Source organism: Bombina bombina, chromosome 6 (assembly GCF_027579735.1).
Source record: "Bombina bombina isolate aBomBom1 chromosome 6, aBomBom1.pri, whole genome shotgun sequence".
Lineage (NCBI taxonomy): Eukaryota > Metazoa > Chordata > Amphibia > Anura > Bombinatoridae > Bombina > Bombina bombina.
Genome location: NC_069504.1, coordinates 493,652,718 through 493,668,598, shown reverse-complemented (window position 1 = coordinate 493,668,598; position 15,881 = coordinate 493,652,718). Strand labels below are relative to the sequence as shown.

The window sequence follows — 15,881 nt, the reverse complement described above, 5'->3', positions numbered from 1 at the left end:
TTGCTGTTCCATCAACATCTAATACTCGGGGTGTTCCTGTTAACATAAGAGATTTTGTTTCTAAATCTATTAGGAAGGCTATGTTTGTTATTCCCCTTCCAGTAAATGTAAAAAGTCTTTTAAAACTTCTCATTTATCAGATGAATTTTTAAATGAACATCATCATTCTGATTCTGTTTCTGATGATGATTTCTCTGGTTCAGAGGATTCTGTTTCAGAAATTGACACTGATAAATCTTCATATTTATTTAAAATGGAATTTATTCGTTCTTTACTTAAAGAAGTCTTAATTGCATTAGAAATAGAGGAATCTGGTCCTCTTGATACTAAATCTAAACGTTTAAATACGTTTTTTAAACCTCCTGTAGTTATTCCGGAAGTTTTTCCCGTCCCTGATGCTATTTCTGAAGTAATTTCCAGGGAATGGAATAATCTGGGTAATTCTTTTACTCCTTCTAAAAGGTTTAAAAAGTTGTATCCTGTGCCATCTGACAGATTAGAGTTTTGGGACAAAATCCCTAAAGTTGATGGGGCTATCTCTACTCTTGCTAAACGTACTACTATTCCTACGGCAGATAGTACTTCTTTTAAGGATCCTTTAGATAGGAAAATTGAATCTTTTCTAAGGAAAGCTTATTTATGTTCAGGTAATCTTCTTAGACCTGCTATATCTTTGGCGGATGTTGCTGCAGCTTCAACTTTCTAGTTGGAGGCTTTAGCACAACAAGTAACAGATCATAATTCTCATAGCATTGTTTATCTTCTTCAACATGCTAATAACTTTATTTGTGATGCTATCTTTGATATCATTAGGGTTGATATCAGGTATATGTCTTTAGCTATTTTAGCTAGAAGAGCTTTATGGCTTAAAACTTGGAATGCTGATATGTCTTCTAAGTCAACTTTGCTTTCCCTTTCTTTCCAAGGTAATAAAATGTTTGGTTCACAGTTGGATTCTATTATTTCAACTGTTACTGGGGGGAAAGGAACTTTTTTACCACAGGATAAAAAATCTAAAGGTAAATATAGGGCTGCTAATCGTTTTCGTTCCTTTCGTCAGAATAAGGAACAAAAGCCTGATCCTTCCTCTACAGGAACAGTTTCTGTTTGGAAACCATCTCCAGTCTGGAATAAATCCAAGCTTTTTAGAAAGCCAAAGCCATCTCCCAAGTCCACATGAAGGTGCGGCCCTCATTCCAGCCCAGCTGGTAGGGGGCAGATTACAATTTTTCAAAGAAATTTGGATCAATTCGATTCACAGTCAGATTCAGAACATTGTTTGTTTCACAAGGGTACAGAATAGGTTTCAAGATAAGGCCTCCTGCAAGATTTTTTCTTTCTCGCGTTCCAATAAATCCAGTGAAGGCTCAAGCGTTTCTGAAATGTGTTTCAGATCTAGAGTTGGCTGGAGTAATTGTACCAGTTCCAGTTCTGGAACAGGGTCTGGGGTTTTACTCAAATCTATTCATTGTACCAAAGAAGGAGAATTCCTTCAGACCAGTTCTGGATTTAAAAATATTGAATCGTTATGTAAGAATACCAACATTCAAAATGGTAACTATAAGGACTATTCTGCCTTTTGTTCAGCAAGGGCATTATATGTCCACAATAGATTTACAGGATGCATATCTGCACGTTCCGATTCATCCAGATCATTTTCAGTTTCTGAGATTCTCTTTTCTAGACAAGCATTACCAGTTTGTGGCTCTGCCGTTTGGCCTAGCAACAGCTCCAAGGATTTTTTACAAAGGTTCTCGGTGCCCTGCTATCTGTAATCAGAGAACAGGGTATTGTGGTATTTCCTTATTTGGACGATATCTTGGTACTTGCTCAGTCTTCACATTTAGCAGAATCTCATACGAATCGACTTGTATCGTTTCTTCAAGAACATGGTTGGAGGATCAATTTACCAAAGAGTATATTGATTCCTCAGACAAGGGTAACCTTTTTAGGTTTCCAGATAGATTCAGTGTCCATGACTCTGTCTTTGACGGACAAAAGACGTCTGAAATTGGTTTCAGCTTGTCGAAACCTTCAGTCTCAATCATTCCCTTCGGTAGCCTTATGCATGGAAATTCTAGGTCTTATGACTGCTGCATCGGACGCGATCCCCTTTGCTTGTTTTCACATGCGACCTCTTCAGCTTTGTATGCTGAACCAGTGGTGCAGGGATTACACAAAGATATCACAATTAATATCTTTAAAACCAATTGTACGACACTCTCTGACGTGGTGGACAGACCATCATCGTTTAGTTCAGGGGGCTTCTTTTGTTCTTCCGACCTGGACTGTGATCTCAACAGGTGCAAGTCTGACTGGTTGGGGAGCTGTATGGGGGTCTCTGACAGTGCAGGGGGTTTGGGAATCTCAGGAGGCGAGATTACCAATCAACATTTTGGAACTCCGTGCGATTTTCAGAGCTCTTCAGTCGTGGCCGCTTCTAAAGAGAGAGTCGTTCATTTGTTTTCAAACAGACAATGTCACAACCGTGGCATATGTCAATCATCAAGGAGGGACTCACAGTCCTCTGGCTATGAAAGAAGTATCTTGAATCTGCGGTTCACATCCCAGGTATAGACAATTGGGAAGCGGATTATCTCAGTCGCCAGACTTTACATCCGGGCGAATGGTCTCTTCACCCAGAGGTATTTCTTCAGATTGTTCAAATCTGGGGACTTCCAGAAATAGATCTGATGGTTTCTCATCTAAACAAGAAGCTTCCCAGGTATCTGTCCAGATCCAGGGATCCTCAGGCGGAAGCAGTGGATGCATTGTCACTTCCTTGGAAGTATCATCCTGCCTATATCTTTCCGCCTCTAGTTCTTCTTCCAAGAGTGATTTCAAAGATTCTAAAGGAGCGTTCGTTTGTTCTGCTGGTGGCTCCAGCATGGCCTCACAGGTTTTGGTATGCGGATCTTGTTCGGATGGCTACTTGCCAACCGTGGACTCTTCCGTTAAGACCAGACCTTCTATCGTAAGGTCCTTTTTTCCATCAGGATCTCAAATCATTAAATTTGAAGGTTTGGAGATTGAACGCTTGATTCTCAGTCATAGAGGTTTCTCTGACTCCGTAATTAATACTATGTTACAGGCTCGTAAATCTGTTTCTAGGAAGATATATTATCGAGTCTGGAAGACTTACATTTCTTGGTGTTCTTCTCATCATTTTTCTTGGCATTCTTTTAGAATTCCTAGAATTTTACAGTTTCTTCAGGATGGTCTGGATAAAGGTTTATCTGCAAGTTCCTTGAAAGGACAAATTTCTGCTCTTTCTGTGTTGTTTCACAGAAAGATTGTTAATCTTCCTGATATTCATTGTTTTGTACAGGCTTTGGTTCGTATAAAACCTGTCATTAAGTCAATTTCTCCTACTTGGAGTTTGAATTTGGTTTTGGGGGCTCTTCAAGCTCCTCCGTTTGAACCTATGCATTCGCTGGATATTAAATTACTTTCTTGGAAAGTGTTGTTTCTTTTGGCCATCTCTTCTGCTAGAAGAGTTTCTGAATTAACTGCTCTTTCTTGTGAGTCTCCTTTTCTGATTTTTCATCAGGATAAGGCGGTGTTGCGAACTTCATTTAAATTTTTACCTAAGGTTGTGAATTCTAACAACATTAGTAGAGAAATTGTGGTTCCTTCATTATGTCCTAATCCTAAGAATTCTAAGGAAAGATCGTTGCATTCTTTGGATGTAGTCAGAGCTTTGAAATATTATGTTGAAGCTACTAAAGATTTCCGAAAGACTTCTAGTCTATTTGTTATCTTTTCCAGTTCCAGGAAAGGCCAGAAGGCTTCTGCCATTTCTTTGGCATCTTGGTTAAAGTCTTTGATTCATCATGCTTATGTTGAGTCGGGTAAAACTCCGCCTCAAAGGATTACAGCTCATTCTACCAGGTCAGTTTCTACTTCCTGGGTGTTTAGGAATGAAGCTTCGGTTGATCAGATTTGCAAAGCAGCAACTTGGTCTTCTTTGCATACTTTTACTAAATTCTACCATTTTGATGTGTTTTCTTCTTCTGAAGCAGTTTTTGGTAGAAAAGTACTTCAGGCAGCTGTTTCAGTTTGATTCTTCTGCTTTTATTTTCATTATAAGATTGAAACTTTATTTTGGGGTGTGGATGGTTTTTCAGCGGAATTGGCTGTCTTTATTTTTATCCCTCCCTCTCTAGTGACTCTTGCGTGGAAGTTCCACATCTTGGGTATCTGCTATCCCATACGTCACTAGCTCATGGACTCTTGCTAATTACATGAAAGAAAACATAATTTATGTAAGAACTTACCTGATAAATTAATTTCTTTCATATTAGCAAGAGTCCATGAGGCCCACCCTTTTTTATGGTGGTTATGATTTTTTTTGTATAAAGCACAATTATTCCAATTCCTTATTTTTTATGCTTTCGCACTTTTTTCTTATCACCCCACTTCTTGGCTATTCGTTAAACTGATTTGTGGGTGTGGTGAGGGGTGTATTTATAGGCATTTTGAGGTTTGGGAAACTTTGCCCCTCCTGGTAGGAATGTATATCCCATACGTCACTAGCTCATGGACTCTTGCTAATATGAAAGAAATTAATTTATCAGGTAAGTTCTTACATAAATTATGTTTTTGTACCAACTGCCAGCTCAAGTTTTTAAAGTATGTTGGCTTTGAAAGGTAGATTATATAGACAGAACAGACTAAATATTCTCTTTCACTCACTTGAGGTCTTCTGAGACCTTAATACATTATTTTCTTTCCTTAAGGTGCTGAGCCAAAAATATGCCAGCTCCTAAGCTTACATTCCTGCTTTTCAGATAAATCTACCAAGAAAATGAAGAAAATTTGATTATAAGAGTAAATTAGAAGGTTGCTTAAAATTGCATGCTCTATCTGAAAAAACATGGGTTTTATATTCTTTTTAAATTTAAACCTAAATTTCCATCTAGTACGAGGAGCGTTCACGGCTTCATTCATTACTTGTGGGAAATACAGAACCTGACCACCAGGAGGAGGCAAAGATACCCCAGCCAAAGGCTTAAATACCTCCCCCACTCCCCTCATCCCCCAGTCATTCTTTACCTTTTGTCACAGGAGGATGGCAGAGAAGTGTCAGAAGATTTCAGAGTAGTCTCTTATAGAGGATAGTACTCTTCTGAATGTGACTGGAGTTTTAAGTAATCTTGTCAGCCTCTCAGTGAGAGCATTGACGAATGTTAGGGTCTGGAGATACAGGGAGAGTCTTTCTGTGAAAACCCTCCAGACTCGTATTAACAGCTCCTTAAGCAATCAGTGTTGACGAGTTTCACTGCCTGCTTTCTTCACTCAAGTCCATGTCAGGAGCGATGCTACACACTGTCAAACTTGAGAGGCCGTGTTCCTGTTCCACGGCGTTGATTCTGGTAAGATTGTTTCATTTTCTAAATCTATAATGATAACACAAGAAGACAGGGTCACAGTGTGGCTCCTTTATCTGTATAGAATCAAGGGTTAATATCTCCGGAAGGTGATTATTGAACAGGGTGGGATGTATACATTATTGTGTTTTTGCTGCGACATGTGTGAGATGTGGCTCTGGCAATGCGGAACAGTCAGGTTTTTTACTTCCTTGATTACTGCGCAGCCTGTTTAGTTGGTGCGCTTTTTTCCAGGCTGCACGGAGGTCCTGCACGGTACTCCCATGTAACCGGGTGTGGCCTCTTTCTCTTCCTTTTCCTGACCATCGGTTGCAGGAGACGTTTCTCTGTGGGCCTGGGTCATAGGAGGTGGTGAGTGCCCTGGCCATTGGAAGTATAAAGGTGCCATTTAATCCTTTTCTGTAGTCCTTATTAAAGCACAAGCTATGGAGGGCTCTGATATTACTGCAACTCTGTCCTCTCTGGTCTCTCCACCTACCGCCGAGCTCCTTTACAATCCTTAATGAATGCCTCTGCCAGACTCATCTTCCTTACACGTCGCTCTTCATCTGCTGCACCTCTCTGCCAATCCCTTCACTGGCTTCCTCTTGCCTCTAGGATCAAACACAAAATTCTCACTCTGACATACAAAGCCCTCAACTGCACTGCTCCCCCCTATATCTCAGACCTTGTCTCCAGATACTCTCCCTCCCGTCCCCTTCGCTCTGCTCACGACCTCCTCCTCTCTTGTTACCTCATCACACTCCCGTTTACAGGACTTCTCCAAACTGGCTCCCATCTTGTGGAACTCTATGCCTTGCTCCACAAGACTCTCTTCTAGTTTTAAAAGCTTCAAGTGCTCCCTAAAGACTTTACTGTTCAGGGATGCATACAACCTACGCTAACCTTTCTTTATACCAGTTTCTCTCCTCCATTGCTATCCCCTTCACCCCCTAGCATGTAAGCTTAAGAGTGTAGCTGTTTGTTGTTTGTTGATCACCTTCTCAAGAGCTGAACAGTGCAACTCTTGGCAGGGCCCTCTACCCATTTGATCCCTATAACTGTTTTTTGTACTCCGCCTTTGTTAATGGCGCTGCGGAATCTGTTGGCGCTCTACAAATAACCGATAATAATAATAATAATATGTTAGAGGATACTCCCTTTTTAACTAAATCTAGTGCCTGTGTTTATTGTGAGGAGTTTTCGGTATCTCCGCCTGCTCAACTATGTTCCACATGCCTCGACAAAATAGTGATATCTAAAAGAAATAAAATGTTTAGTACCACTGAGCCGTCCACATCTGAGGGGTCTCCGTCCCGTGAGGTGCGTTCCCTACATTCATCTCCGATTACACATGCAGCTCCCCAGTGCACTTCTAATCCTCCTGCGGGAGGGGCAACGTTGCTGCCCGATTTTGCTGAGCAGTGGCAAATGGCGGTATCTGCAGTCATTATTGCTTTACCTCGCCCAGCCAAGCCAAGCGAAAGGTTAAACGTTGCTATCCTTCCCAGAGGTCATCTACTCCGTTGAATGTATCTGAGACTAGATTATCCGCTGATGCTGAGGATTCCAATACTTCAGAGGCCTCTCTCTCTGGGTCGAAATCTGCGGCCTCTAGGCCTCCGACTGCAGAGGAACCAGACTTTAGGTTTAGGATGGAGAACCTAAGCTTTTTGTTAAGAGGTGTTGGCGACTCCAGAGGTTCCAGAACTGAAGCTACCGGAGGAACCTTCTATTCCTAAGCTGGATAAAGTTTATGAGGGCAGGGTAGTGCCCCAGACTTTCCCGGTTCCCGTAAAGATGGTGAATATTATCAAAAAATGAATGGGAAAGACTTGGATTGTCTTTCTCCCCTTCTTCGTTTAAAAAATTGTTCCCGGTTCCAGATGCTCAGCTAGAATTATCTGTCCCTAAGGTGGATGGAGCTAACTCCACGCTCGATAAACGCACCACTGTCCCGCTTGAGGATAGTTTGTCATTTAAGGAACCGATATATAAGAAATTAGAGACCTGTTAAGAAAAATGTTTCAGCACACTGGGTTAATTTTTCAGCCTGCAGCCGCGGTTGCTGCAGTGGCGGGAGCCTCTACCTATTGGTGCGACTCTCTGTCAGAGATGATCGAGGTGGAGACTCCCCTCGATGAAACGAAATTCATGAAAGAATTAAGGCCCTGAGGGTTGCTAATTTGTTTATTTGTGATGCTAATATGCAGATTATTCGCTTGAATGCCAAGACATCAGGCTTTTCTGTTCTGGCCCGAAGTGCCCTGTGGTTGAAGTTGTGGTCTGCTGACATGACATCCAAATTCGGTCCAGGCCTGGACTCGATCATATCTACGGTCACGGGAGCCAAGGGTGCTTTTCTCCCGCAGGATAAGAAGAATAAACCTAAGGGTCCTAATTTTTGTCCTTTTCGTTTGGACAAGTCCAAACGACAGCAATCTGCTGCGAAGCCCGAGCAGTTCAATGGGTTCTTGGAAACCCTCTCAGTCTTGGAATAAAGCCAAGCAGAGCAGGAAGCCCGGCGAGACAAAATCGGCAGGAAGAGACGGCCCCAATATGTCACTGGATCTCGTAGGGGCAGACTCTCTCTTTTCGCGCAGACTTGGTTGAGAGACGTACAGGATCCTTGGGTTCTGGAAGTTGTTGCCCAGGGCTACAGGATAGGTTTCAAAACTCATCCTCAAAGGGGAAGATTCCTCTTGTCAATCTCTTGTCAAATCCAGAAAAGAGGAATGATTTTCTAGAGTGTGTGAGGGATCTCTCCTCTCTAGGAGTAATTGGTATCTCTAGCAGAAAGAGGTCTAGGGTACTATTCAAACCTTTTCGTGGTCCTTAAGAAGGAGAGCACTTTTCGGCCGATTCTAGACCTCAAGTGCTTAAACAAGTTTCTGTCGGTTCCATCGTTCAAAATGGAAACGATAAGGTCTATACTGACCCTAGTTCAAGAGGGTCAGTTTATGACTACTGTATATTTGAAAGACGCTTACCTTCATATGCCAATCCACAAGGATCACTTCAGGTTCTTAAGATTCGCCTTCTGGATCAGCACTTCCAGTTTGTAGCTCTTCCCTTCAGGCTGGCTACTGCTCCAAGAATCTTCAGAAAGGTTCTGGGAGCTACTCGCGGTGGCGAGATCCAGAGGGATAGCAGTGGCTCCTTATCTGGACGACATTCTGGTTCAGGAGGCTCCATCCTACCAGCTGGCAAAGGACCATTCGAGAGTTCTTCTCCTCCTTCTGCAATCTCATGGATGGAAGGTAAACTCGGGAAAGAGTTTTCTGGTTCCCAGTACCAGAGTGGAGTTCCTGGGCACGGTGATAGACTCCATTGCCATGAAGATATTCCTAACAGACAAGAGACATTGCAAGATTGTCTCCAGCTGTTTTGCCCTTCAATCCTCCTCAAGGCCATCAGTGGCCCGATGCATGTAAGTGATTGAGCTCATGGTATCCACTATAGATGTAATTCCTTTCGCCAGATTCCATCTCCGGCCTCTTCAGCTGTGCATGCTGAGGCAGTGGATTGGCGATCATTCAGACCTGTCCCAACTGATCTCTCTGGACAACGGGTCAAGGGAGTCTCTCTTGGTGGCTCTATCCAGAACAACTGTCCCAGGGGACTTCCTTCCTCAGACCATCTTGGGAGATTGTGACTACGGACGCGAGTGTCTCAGGTTGGGGAGCGGTTTGGGGTGCCAGGATGGCACAGCGCAGGTGAAATCGGAAGGAGTCTCTTCTACCGATCAACATCCTGGAACTTCGGGCGATCTTAAACGCTCTGGAGGCTTGGCCCCACCTGGGTTCGTCCAAGTTCATCAGATTCCAGTCGCACAACATTACCTCGGTGGCTTACTTCAACCACCGGGGGGGGGGGGGGGCGAGAAGCTCCCTAGCCTTGAGGGAAGTATCTCGGATCCTGGAGTGGGCAGAGACCCATGAATGCTCGCTTTCAGCGATCCACATTCTGGGTGTGGACAACTGGGAAGCGGACTTTCTCAGCAGAAAATCATTTCATCCGGGGGAATGGTCTCTTCACCCCAAAGTGTTTGCGGAGACTTGTTACATTCGGGGGACTTGAGAGTTAGATCTCATGGCGTCCAAACTCAACTGCAAGCTACCCAGATACGGGTCGCGGTCCAGGGATGTCATCCTCCCCTCCATGGAGGTTGCCCTGTCGCAGGGATCTGCTGGTACAGGGCCCCTTTGTGCATCAGAATCTAGATTCTCTGAAGGCTGACTTCGTGGAGATTGATCGCTTAGTCTTAGCCAGAAGAGGTTTTTCTGAGAGGGTAATTGATACTCTCATTTAAGCCAGAAAGCGGGTTACCCGTCTCATCTATGATAAGGTGTGGAGGACCTACTTACTTTGGTGTGAATCTCATGGATATTCCTGGCATAAGGTCAAGGTATCCAGAATTCTTTCCTTCCTCCAGGACGGTCTGGAGAAGGGACTTGCTGCCAGTTCCTTAAGGAGACAGATTTCGGCTCTTTTTGTGCTGTTACACAAGAAGCTAGCTGAGCTTCATGATATTTAATCTTTTGTTCAGGCTCTGTCCAGGATCAGGTCTGTGTTTTTAGACATTCTGCTCCTCTTTGGAGTTTGAATTTTGGTTTTGAAGGTTTTGCAGGGGCCTCTGTTCGAGCCTATGCATTCTCTTGACATTAAGATTCTGTCTTGGAAGGTCCTTTTTCTACTGGACATTGCTTCAGCACGCAGTGTGTCTGAATTAGTGGCCTTGCAACGTGCACCCCCTTAGCTGGTTTTTCATGTAGATAAGGCTGTCCTTCGCACTGGACTGGAATTTCTCCCTAAGGTTGTGTCTGATCGCAACATTAATCAGGAGTTGTGGTTCCTTCTTTGTGTCCTAAACCTTCTTTGAAAGAACGGTTACTTCATAACTTGGATATGGTTCGAGCCTTGAAATTCTATCTTCAGGCCACAAAGGATTTCAGACAAACTTCTGCTTTGTTTGTTGTTTATTCAGGGAAGCTCAAGGGGCAGAAGGCTTATTCTACTTCCCTATCCTTTTGGCTGAGGATCATGATTCGTTTGGCTTATGAGACAGCGGGTCATAAGCCTCCTCAGAGGATTACGGCTCAGTCAACTAGAGCTGTGGCTTCTTCTTGGGCCTTTAAGAATGAGGCCTCTATGGAGCAGATTTGTAAGGCGGCTACCTGGTCCTCCTTGCATACTTTTACAAAGTTTGACAAATTTGACGTTTCTTTCATGTAATTAGCATGAGCTAGTGACGTATAGGATATACAATCCTACCAGGAGGGGAAAAGTTTCCCAAAACTCAAAATGCCTATAAATACACCCCTCACCACACCAACAATTAAGTTTTACAAACGTTGCCTCCTATGGAGGTGGTGAAGTAAGTTTGTGCTTAATTTTCTACGTTGATTTGTGCTTCTCAGCATTTTGAAGCCCGATTCCTCTGGGTACAGTGAATGTCAGAGGGATTTGAAGGGAGTATCACCTATTGAATTCTATGGTTTTCCTCGCGGGAAATCTTTTTCATAGGTTCTCTATTATCGGTCGATTAATTGCCTATCTCCCTTTTTCAGATCGACGATATACTCTCATATTCCATTACCTCTACTGATATCCAAACCAGTACTGAAACGGTTATCTGCTATATGTGGATGGGTGTATTTCGGGTAAGTATGTTTTCATTACTTAAGACAGTGTCAGCTATGGCTTGGCACTTTATGTATTAATATAAAGTTCTAAATATATGTATTGTACCTATATTTGCCATGAGTCAGGTTTCATATTTGAGAAAAAACATATTTAGGAAAATATTTTTCTTACCTGGGGTATAGTCTTTTTTCAAATTTCATTACATTTTCGCAGGCAAAATTAGGCTCGCAAGGCGCAAAAATGCTGATGTTTATTGCGTCATTCTTGGCGCAAGAATTTTTCTGGCGCGAAGCTACGTCCAGGCTCCTCCGATTGAGCCTATGCAATATTTGGACATTAAACTACTTTCTTGGAAAGTGTTTTTCCTTTTGGCCATCTCTTCTGCAAGAAGTTTTTCCGAATTATCTGTTCTTTCTTGTGAATCTCCTTTTCTGATTTTCCATCATGATAAGGCAGTTTTGCAGATTTCATTTAAATTTCTTCCTCCTTTGTGTCCTAATCCTACGAATTCTTTGGAGAGATACTTGCATTCTTTGGATGTGTTATGAGCTTTGAAATATTATATTGAAACTACTAAAGATTTCAGGAAGACTTGTAGTCTATTTGTTGTCTTTTCCGGTTCTAGTAAAGGTCAGAGAGCTTCTGCCATTTCCTTGGCATCTTGGTTAAAGCTTTTGATTCATAAGGTTTATTTGGAGTCGGGTCAGGCCCCGCCTCAAAGAATCACAGCTCATTCTACTAGATCAGTTTCCACTTCGTGGGCTTTTAAGAATAAAGCTTCAGTTGATCAGATTTGCATAGCAGCAACTTGGTCTTCTTTGCATACATTTACTAAATTCTACCGTTTTGATGGGCAAGGAGTCCACGTCTGGTTTCCCCATCACCCATAGGGAGACTTCCCCAGGGACATATGACCCTGGGGAAGTCCAGACGTGGACTCCTTGCCCAGTGTGCTTATAGGAATGTGGCTGCACCTCACTGACGAGGCCCATAGGAGGCCAAAACGATCGTCTGGGGTTGTCATGTTCCTTGTTCAGAGGAGAATTGCCTGATATTTCAGGGCTGGACTGACCTTAATTGGTGGGATCAGACTGATATACTTCAAGAAAGTTTTCCTTTGTGAAAAGCACACTGGTCTAAAAGAGGCTGCTTCCGGGTGGTAAATCACCATAGAACTAGCTGATGAGCTGTTGTTCATTCCTGGTAGAGCGCTTCTCTCTTCATACACAATTATTTCCAAATTCCTTTTTTTATGCTTTTTACTCCTTTCTTTATCACCCCACTACTTGGCTATTCATTAAACTGAATTGTGGGTGTGGTGAGGGGTGTATTTATAGGCATTTTGAGGTTTGTATATCCCATACATCACTAGCTCATGGACTCTTGCCAATATGAAAGAAACATGAATTTATCAGGCAAGTTCTTACATAAATTATGTTTTTTGCTTAGGCTGAAGCAGCTTTTTGGAGAAAGGTTTTGCAGGCTGCGGTGCCCTCAGAATAGGGTCCGCCTCCTTTTAACCCTCCCGTTTTTTTATTCAGTGTCCTCTAGAGCCTGGTTTCTCAACAGCCGGGCCGTGGCCCAGTACCGGGCCGTGATAGCCCTGCTGGTGGGCCCTGACCTGTCATGCCCCCACTGCACACTCTTACCCCACTGCACACAAGGGGCAGACTGAGACCAATCAAGGCCCCAGGAAAACTGTCTCACATTGACCCAAATGTATAAATTTATGCAAATGAACATGGTAGCCTCCCTGCCCTAACGCCAACAGGCCCATCAACCTCCAGAGCCAGGACCCCCAACATTAAGGGCCAAAGAAAAGGCCCCCAACCTCCAGGGCCAGACCTCACACTCCATGGCCCTCACAGCGACAGACCCTCGGCAGGACCCGCACACTCCAGGGCCCCCACTAAACCCACACTGAACTGCTTAGTTACTGATAGGGCAAATCCATGCTGCTTATATATATATATATATATATATATATATATATATATATATATATATATATATATAATCTACCGGGCCCTGGACATGTCCAGCTAAAATTTACCGGGCCTTGAGGCCACTTTGGTTGAGAACCACTGCTCTAGAGCTTGGGTATTTGTTTCCCACAAGTAATAAATGAAGCCGTGAACTCTCCTTGAATTAGATGAAGACATAAATTACTTACCTGATAATTTCATTTCCATCGTTACGAGGAGAGTCCACGGCTCCCGCCCGGTTCTCCATTTGGCGGACCTAAATTTCTTTTGTTTTTCTTCTGGCACCTTTTATACCCTGTTCCCTTGGCAGAATGACTGGGGGATGAGGGGAGTGGGGGAGGTATTTAAGCATTTGGCTGTGGTGTCTTTGCTTCCTCCTGGTGGCCAGGTTCTGTATTTCCCACAAGTAATGAATGAAGCCGTGGACTCTCCTCGTAACGATGGAAATTAAATTATCAGGCAAGCATAATTTATGTTTTATAGTTGTAAAGTTGTTGTAAGATATGGACAGTCCTGTGAAATTGCAAAATATTCTATAAATTGGGGTCTTTTCACTTACTTGGCAACTTTTGCTTTTTTTAACATTTTGGGAAAAGCAGGAAGTCTTTGATCAACATAAATTCTTGGAAGTATATAGTTTCATAGTAATAGTAATATATGTTAAGAAGGCTAAAGTCCATCAAGTTCAGTCTTTCACATATAACTGTTGCTACTATTGATCCTAAAGAAGGCAAAACAAACTACATCAAATTGAAGGGATTTCCGATTATGCCTCAAAGGGAAAATTTGTTTTTGACTCCAAAGAAGCAATCCGATTTCTCTTTGGATCAACAAGCTGCTATACTGTCAGTAGTAACTGTTATATCTCTGTTTATGCTGCTTTGCTAAAAAAGCATCCACTTTCTTTATACAGTATACAACAGAAGTGAGTACACCCCTGGGCAATATAACTTAAATATCAAGTTATTGAAAATTGTATCACCTCTCAACAATTGTTTTATTTCTAAGTTGACAAGTAGAGCATTTCCTATTATAAGCTATCAGAAACAAATACTTTAGAAAGATTATATTGAAAATACAGGCCCCAAAGTAGAAACTTAATGCAACAAAAGTGAATACTCCTGTGGTCACTGACACACAAGTTAGATCACTGAAACTAAATTGAGTACACCTATGATTTCCAATTAGCCTAAATGCATGAGCATAGTAACCAGAACAGTCTAATTTTTGACCAATGGGCTGTTTCTATCTGCAAGTCTGCATTATGTCTCCACATGGAAAAAAATTGCCAGAAGAATTGAAACCTCTGATTGTGAGACTTCACAAAGATTGAAAAGGATACAGGAAGATTGGTGGCCAACTAAAAATCGGTCAAAACGCAGTTGCAGTAGTAATCAGGAGGTATAGATCGATACACAGTGACAAAAATCAGAGCCACAGTGGCTGCCCTAAAATGACGCCACGGACAGTGCGCTACTTGCACAATCTAGCTCTGAAAAACAGGCATCAATGCAAGTGCTTTAGATTTGGCTCAGGGATTATCGATAGAAATTGAAGTTTCTGTGACAGCTCAGACCGTGTTAAGGACGTATAATGTCAACTTCTATGAACAGCATCCAAGGAAAAAAAAATTTGACTCAGATGGGGTGCAGCATGTTTGGTGTGAACCTGGTCAGGATTATTACAGTGAATGCATAGACCCAATAGTGAATCATGGAGGTGGGAGTGTGACTATATAGGGCTGCCTAACTGCAAAAGTTGTTGGGGAGATGACATTTATAGATGGTACCATGAATGTCTGCAATATACCAAAATACTGGCTGACAAGATGACTCCCAGTCTTCAGATGTTTGGCAGAGGACGAATATTCCACCATGGTAACGATCCAAAGCACACTGCCAAAATCACAAATGATTTTCTAAAGGAGAAACAAGTGAAAACTAAGACCTGACCAAGTATGTCACCTGACTTGAATCCAGTAGAACACCTTTGGGGTATTTTAAACAGAATGGTACAGCAACACAACGCCTCCAACAAAGAGCAGCTGAAAAAATTATCTCTGAAGGGCAGAACATCTCTTCAGAAATTTGTTCGACACTGGTTTCCACCATGCCAAGAAGGATTCAGCCTGTCATCAAAAATAAAGGTGGTCATGCAAAGTAATGAAAAAAAATTAAAGATTTGAGTAATGAAAGGTGCACTAACTTTTGTTGCATTGATTTCCTGCTTTGGGGACAGTGTTTTTAATATAGTAAATCTAAACTGTTAGTTTTTAATGTTACATAAGAGCAAATACCCTACTGTAAAACTTAGACGTAATGCAGTTACTGTTAGGTTATACAATTTTGAATCATTTGACATTTAAGTGATATTGCACTGGGGTGTACTCACTTCTGTTGTATACTGTATATTTAAAATAACACAATTCATATATTTCAACAAATATATTTTTAATTGCAAACAATGATGTAAAATAAGGTGGTAAATCTTAAAGGGACACATGCAAGCAGATGATAATAGTTAATTGTATTCAAAGAAGCTGCAGGGACCTCCTTTTTAAATAGGCTGGGTTCTCCCAGCTACCCATTGAGAGGTTGACTTTTGCTGCTGCCTCTTCCTTACTTTGCCATTTAAAAATAACAAATGCTGTCTAAAGTTTGATGCCTTTTGTACCATCAGTCAAAAAAGTAGACCATATTCACACTAGACTTTACATTCAGTGGTGCAGTGAAGTTTGAAGCTTTGAGCAGTACATGAAAAGGCATGCAGCAATTTAACATTTTACCTTCATCTTTCATACACACAGATTTTTGTTGTACCTTAAATTCATGTTTCTTTTAATGTTTGAAGTAAATCTGATTCATTAGATTTAGTACTTACG

The 15,881-nt window shown here is 42.1% G+C and overlaps 1 protein-coding gene across 1 annotated transcript in view; it reads left to right on the top strand.

Moving 5' to 3' along the window:
- The window catches only part of ICE2 (interactor of little elongation complex ELL subunit 2), a 420,662-nt gene that overhangs the window by 137,056 nt on the left and 267,725 nt on the right, over positions 1-15,881 (top strand). The gene's annotated exons all lie outside the window — the stretch shown is intronic.